This window comes from Crocuta crocuta, unplaced genomic scaffold, assembly GCF_008692635.1.
Source record: "Crocuta crocuta isolate KB4526 unplaced genomic scaffold, BGI_CrCroc_1.0 scaffold844, whole genome shotgun sequence".
Classification (NCBI taxonomy): domain Eukaryota; kingdom Metazoa; phylum Chordata; class Mammalia; order Carnivora; family Hyaenidae; genus Crocuta; species Crocuta crocuta.
The window spans coordinates 28,557-36,042 of record NW_027532423.1 but is presented as its reverse complement, the minus strand read 5'-3'; the positions used below and the strand labels follow the sequence as shown (position 1 = coordinate 36,042).

General features: G+C 35.7%; 1 protein-coding gene across 1 annotated transcript in view; it reads right to left on the bottom strand.

Annotated features, from left to right (window-relative positions):
* CLIC2 (chloride intracellular channel 2) overlaps positions 1–7,486 on the bottom strand; it is a 33,201-nt gene that overhangs the window by 2,552 nt on the left and 23,163 nt on the right. The gene's annotated exons all lie outside the window — the stretch shown is intronic.

Sequence of the window (7,486 nt, the reverse complement as noted above, 5' to 3'; positions counted from 1 at the left end):
TTCCATACTTGCTCCTGAAACCCTATTTGGCAGAAGATTTGTTGTTGGTAATACATTTTCAAAGCTAAGTAGGAAAAAATATGACTTTAAATTATTGTAACTTACATAAAAGTGAAAAAATAAAGAAGGAAAGCATGGAAAAAGGTAGCCAAGATGTCCTCTCCTTAGTAATAAAACGTTCATTTAGCATAATAAAAATTAAATAATGTAATTCACCACATTAAGAAATTAAATAAGACCATATGATCATGAGTAGATGCAGAAAAAGTATTAAATTCAAATCAATTCTTATTCATAAAAAAAAACCACTAGCAACTGGAAATAGGCTAAACACTTAGTCATCTTCCTTAATACCTCTATTTCTCTCCATTTCCATATTTGATCCATTAGCAATTCCATCCAGTTTACCTTTCAAAATGTACCCAGAATCTATCCACTTCTCACCATTCCGCTGCCCCCTGCCTGATCCAAATCTTACCCTCCTGCAATAGCTCTTCGACTCTTCTCCTCACTCCCATGCTTGTCTCCCACACTCTTAGACTACTTTTCACCTGCTGCCAGAGCAACCATGTTAAAAGGTAAACTGTATCCCGTCTCTCCCCTTATTACCTTGCAATGTCCCCATCTCATTTGGACTCAGACACCACGAAACCTCACAGTAGGGTTAGGACGGGTGTGTCCGCTCTGCTCTCATTTCCTCCTACTCTTTTCTCCCCTCACTACACTTCAAACTTACCTCCTTGCTGTTGTTCTTCAAATAGAACTGACAAGCTCCCGCCCCAAGGCTTTGTCACTTGGACTTCCCTTAAATGGAGTCATTTCCCTCATGAATGCACATGACCTACTCTCTCTCTTCTTTCAGATCTTGTTTTTATATTTCTTTCTAAGTGAGGCCTTCCTCTGCCCACTCTATTTAACGTTCCAACCTTACCCTGTCCTTAACACCTCCTAATTTCCTCCCTAGTTTTATTTTTCTTAGTATTTAACATCACCTAAATAGTTTATATTTTGCTGTTTAAACTTGCCTATTTATCGTCTTCCCCAACTAGAATGTAAGATCTACTAGGACACAGTGATTTGGTTTAATCGCTGATGTGTTCCAAGTGCCTAGAATATAATCTGATAGTAAGTATTCAGTAAATATTTATTTAATGATTAAACTAATTCATTAATTTCCTTAACTTGATAAAATATTATCCATCAAAAACTTTCAGCAAGCACCATATTACATGGTGGAATGTTAGAACTATTTCCCTTAAAATGAGTAAAGGGTGAGAATAATCATTATCACTACTACTCTTCAACATTGTGCTGAGTGCACTAACAAATAAGACGTAAGGCACATGNGGCAAACCATGAGAGGCTCTTGAATGCTGAGAACAAACTGAGAGCTGATGGATGTGGGGGGGAGGGGGGATGGGCATGGAGGAGGGCACTTGTGGGGATGACCACTGAGTGTTATGTGGAAATCAACTTGACAATAACCTGCTAAAAAATAAAATAAAATAAAATAGACCCTGAATAGTCAAAACAATTTTGAAAACGAAAAGCAAAGCTGGATGCTTCACAGTTCTGGATTTCCCGCTATAGTTCAAAGGTTTAATGATCATAAAAGTATGGTATTGGCACAAAGGCAGACACATAAATCAATGTAAATGAATAGAAAACCAAGAAATGGACCCACAAATACATGGTCAACTAATCTTCAACAAAGCAGGAAAGAATATCAAGCGGGAAAAAGTCTGTTCAGCAAATGGTGATGGGAAAACTGTATAGTAACATGCAGAAGAATGAAACTGGATGAGCACTGGGTGTTATATGGAAGCCAACTTTCCAATAAGCTATATATATTTTTTTTTTAAAAAAAAAGCTCAAGTAACTTGCCAGAGGTTTCACAGATAAAAGTGTCAGAGCTCAAGGAAAAAAAAGACAAATAACATTTTAAATGTTGACTAAAACCATTTACATTAATTTGGGAACAAGACAGAATTAATGAGATATTTTGGTAAGGTGGCTTATATAAGTCAAACATTAAAAAAATACGTTTTCTGTGCTAGCAATAACCAGATAGAAGTGGATATTAGTAGCATATTTCATTTACAATAGTGATAAAGTATAGCATATTTAGAAATAACTTAATACAAAGATATATAACCAATATCAAAAAACATAACAAAACCTCAGCAGAGGACATAGGACTGGCACTTAGGTTGATAACCTAATGTAAATCAGTGGATGAATGGATAAAGCAGATGTGGTGCATATGGAATACTATGCAACCATAAAAAAGAAGGAAATCCTGCTATTTCTATCAACATGAATGGACCTGGAGGACATCACACTAGGTGAGATAAGTCAGACAGAGAAAGGCAAATGCTGTATGATCTAACTTACATGTAGAACCTAAAAAGCAATAATTTCATAAAAATAGAGTAAAATGATAATTACTGGAGGCACCTTGGTGAGGGGATTGGGGATATGTTGTTTAAATGTTAAAAGCTTGCAACTAATACATAAATAAGCACAGCNAGACTATATTATAAACTTCAAAGTCTAAGAGACAAAACCTTAATTGTTCTCACCACAAGAAAGAAATAATTATGTAATGTGAGACTTTAACTAACACTACAGTGGTAATCATATTGCAAAACATAAATGTCACATCAAGATGTTGTATACCTTGAACTTACACAATTTTATATGACAATTATATCTCAGTGTAAATAGTAAGATGGTATCCAAACAAATACACAAATCATGTTCTCTGATGGGAATAATTCATATCATTAAAAATTAAAATTTTTAGGGGCGCCTGGGTGGCTTAGTCGGTTAAGCGTCCGACTTTCGCTTAGGTCATGATCTCGCGGTTGGTGGGTTCGAGCCCCGCGTCGGGCTCTGTGCTGACAGCTCAGAGCCTGGAGCCTGTTTCAGTCTGTGACTCCCTCTCTCTCTGACCCTCCCCTGCTCACGCTGTCTCTCTCTCTCTCTCTCCTAGAAGTAAATAAAACATTAAAAAAAAATTAAAATTTTTAAATAGTCGTATAAATTCAATGCCAATTCAATTAAAAGTCTAATTTTTTTAAAATGAGATAAAACTCATATAACATAAATCATTTAAGATATTTAAAATTTTTTAATGTTTATTTATCTTTGAGAGAGACAGAGAGAGAGAATGAGCAGGGTAGGGGCAGAGAGAGAGGGAGACACAGAATTGCAAGCAGGTTCCAGGCGCCAAGCTGTCAGCACAGAGCCTGATGTAGGGCTCGAACTCACAAACCGCGAGATCATGACCTGAGCCGAAGTCAGACACCCAACTGACTGAGGCACTCAGGCACCCCTAAGACATTTTAAAATTTACAATTCAGTGGCTTTTAATACAGCTACAATATTGTGGAACAATCATTCCTATGTAGTTCCCATTAGCAGTTACTCCCCAATCACACCTCTTCTCAGTCCCTGGAACCACTAATCTTTCTGTCTCTATGGACTTGCTTACTTTGGACATTTCATATAAATAGAATCATATAATATTTGGCCTAATGTGTTTCACTTCTTTCACTTTGTATGATGGTCAAGGTTCATTCATATCGTGGTATGTATCAGTAGTTCATTCTTTTTTATGGCTGAATAATATTTCATTGTATAGATAGACCATATTTTCTTTACCCAGTAATCACTTGATGGACATTTGTGTTGTTTTCACCTTTTGGCTGCTGTAAATAGTGCTGCTATAAACATTGTGTACACATTTTTGTTTGAATACCTGTTTTCAGTTCTTTTGAATATATACCTAGGAGTAGAATTGCTGGGCTATATGGTAACTCTATGTTGAAATTTTTTAGTAACTGTCAATCTTTTTTTTTCCACAGTGGCAGAATTTCTACCAGCAACATATGAGAATTCCAAATTTCTCCACATTTTCATAAGTACTTGCTATTTTCGTTTTTTTTTTCTTTTTCATGATAACCATCTTAGTGGCTTTGAAGTGTTATCTCATTATGGTTTTGATTTGCATTTCCCCAATGACTAATGATGTTAAGCATCTTTACATTTTCCCATTAGCCATTTGCATATATTCTCTTGAGAAATGTCTACTTTATTCCCTTGCCCATTTTAAAACTAGGTTGTTTGCTTTTCTGTTGTTGAATCATAAGTGTTCTTTACATATTCTGGATGCTAGACATTTATCAAATACATGATTTGGAAATACTCTCTCTTATTTTGGGGGGTTAATTTTTCTTTTTGTTTTTGATAGTGTTTCTTTGATGCACAAATGGTTTTAATTTGATGAACTCTAATTTATCTACTTTTTCTTTCATTGCTTGTGCATTTGGTGACATATCTAAGATTCTATTGCCAAATACAAGGCCCTGAAGATTTACCCATATGATTGCTTCTAGGAGTTTTATAGTTTCAGCCTATATACGTCTAGGTCTTTGATATACTTTGAGTTAAGTTCTGTTTATGGTATGAGGTAAAGGTCTAACTTTTTTCTCTTGCATGTGAATATCTAGTTGTTCCAGCACCATCTGTTGGAGAGACTATTCTTTTGTCTTTGGTTTTGGCACTCTTGAAAATCAATTGACCCTTGATGTTTATTTCTGGACTCTCTATTCTCCTCTATTGACTTATAAGTCTATTCTTATGCAAGCATTGCACTATTGTGATTACTGTAGATTTGTAGTAAGTTTTGAAATCAGGAAGTGTGATTCTTCCAACTTTGTCTTTATCAAGACTATTTTGGCTAGTTGTGGTCTCTTGCAATTCCATATGAATTTGAGCATTGGCTTTTTCATTTCTGCAAAAACATCATTGTAATATTTATTGTGGTTGCATTGAATTAGTAGATCTTTTGGGGGGAATATTTCTATCTTAATAACATTAAGTCTTCTAGTCCACAAACATTGGATGTTTGCATGGGTTGAATTGTGCCCCCCCCAAAAAAAAGATATGTTAGATTCATAGACACCAGTACTTTCTAACATAACCTTAATTTGAAATAGGATTGTTACATATGTAATTAGTTAAGACAAGGCCATACTGGAGTAAGGTGGACCCATTAATCCAAATTACTAGTATTCTTAAAAAAAGAATATCTTTTGAAAAGACAGAGACATGGGGAAAATGCCATGTGAAGATGGAGGTTTGGAGTTATGGATCCACAAGTCAAGGAACACCAATGATTGCTGGAAAACCACTAGAAACCAAGAAGACGCAAGGAAGGATCTTTCTCTTAAAGGTTTCAGAGGGAGCATGGCCCTGCTGATACTTTGACTTCATACTTCTAGCCTTCAGAACTGTAAGACAAATGTCTGTTGTTTTAAGCCACTCAACTCATGGCACTTAGTTATGACAGCCCCAAGAGACTAATATACATGTCTTTCCATTTTTTAGGTCTTCTTTCAGCAATTTTCAGCAGAGAAGTCTTTCTCCTCCTTCATCAAGTTTATCCCAAAGTATTTTATTATTTCCAATACTGTTGAAAATGGAATTATTTTTTATATTTACTTTTTGGATTATTCATTGATAGAGTAAATAAATATAATTGATTTTTGTATTTCAATCTGTATCTTTAAATTGTACTTAAATCATTTATGAGTTCTAGTAATTTTTAGTGGATTTTAAAGAATTTTCTGTATGAAATATCAGCCATCTGCAAATAGAAATAGTTTTACTTCTTCCTTTACACTTTGAATACGTTTGACTTATTTTTTTGCATAACTGCTCTGGTTAAAACTTCCAAATAATGTTGAACTGAATTATCAGAAATGGTATCCTTGTGTTGTTCCTGATCCTAGGGAGAAAGTTTTCAATCCTTCACCATTAAGTATGATGTTACTTGTGGGTTTTTAATATATGCTTTTTATCAAGTTGAGGAACTTCCCTTCTGTTCCAAGTTTGTTGAGTATTATCATGAAATGGCGTCATATTTTGTCAAATTTTTTTTGCACTGACATGAGTATGCCTTTCCTCCTTTACTTGTTCTCTTTATTTCTTCACATGACCTTAAGTTACTATCTAGCGGCCTCTCATTTATGCCTGAAGGACTCCCTGTAGCATTTCTTTTTTTTTAAATGTTTTATTTATTTCTGAGAGAGAGAGCGTGAGCAGGGGAGGGTCAGAGAGAGAGAGAGAGGGAGACACACAATCTGAAGACAGGCTCCAGGCTCTGAGCTAACTGTCAGCACAGAGCCTGATGTGGGGCACAAACCCACTACCTGTGAGATCATGACCTGAGCCCAAGTCAGATACTTGACTGAGCCACCCCGGTGCCCCCTCTTTCCTTTTTGAAGGATAGTTTTGCCAGATATAGAATTCTTGGTTGATTTCTTTTTCTTTCAAGACTTGAAATATGTCATCTCTTTGCCTTCTGGCTTCCATGGTTTCTGATGGAGAATCATCTGTTAATCTTACTGAGGATCTCTTCTACATGATGAGTCAGTTTTCTCTTACTGCTTTCAAGACTCTATCTTTGGCTTTGGCTTTAGATAATTTGATTATAATGTATCCTGGTGTTGAACTCTTTATCTTTATTCCACTTGGAAGTCATTGACCTCCTTGGATGTATAGATAAATGTATTTAATTAAATTTGGGAAGTTTTCTGCCATTATTCCTTCAACATTCTTCTGCCTCTTTATCTCTGTTCTCTCATTCTGGGACTTGCATTATATGTATCTTGGTACATTTGATGGTATTCCATTGGTCTGTTAGATTCTGCTCATTTTCTTCCTTTTCCTCAGACTGGATAACCTCAATCAATTTATGCTCACTTTTGCTTATTATTTCTTTTATCTGTTCAAATCTGCTGTTGAAACCCTCTCGTGGATTATTCATTTTAGTAACTGTACTTTTCAACTCCAGATTTCTATTTGGTTCCTTTTTTTTAAAATTTATTTATTTCTAGGAGAGAGAGGGACAGCATGAGCAGGGGAGGGTCAGAGAGAGAGGGGGTCACAGACTCTGAAACAGTCTCCAGGCTCTGAGCTGGCAGTCAGCACAGAGCCCGACGCGGGGCTCGAACCCACGAACCGCGAGATCATGACCTAAGCGGAAGTCGGACGCTTAACCGACTAAGCCACCCAGGCGCCCCTATTTGGTTCCTTTTTATAGTTTCTATCTTTTTATTGATATTCACTCTATGTTGAGGATGCTCTCTATGATTTCCTTTAGTTCTTTATTTATGTTTTTCTTTAGCTTTCTAAACATATTTAAGACATTTGATATAAAATCTGTCTATTAAATCATGTATCTGGGCTTTCTCAGGGACAGATTCTATTATTTATTTATTTCTTTATCCTGTGAATGGGCCATACTTTCTTGTTTCTTGACAAGAATACTTGATGCTCAAATATTATAATGTAGAAACTCTGGATATCAGATTCTTTCATCCCCAAAATTTGTAGTTGCTGCTTATTGTGGGTGGTGTTGTTTATTTGTTCAGTGAATTTTCTGAAGTAATTTTGTAAACTCTGTGTTCTCTGTTGT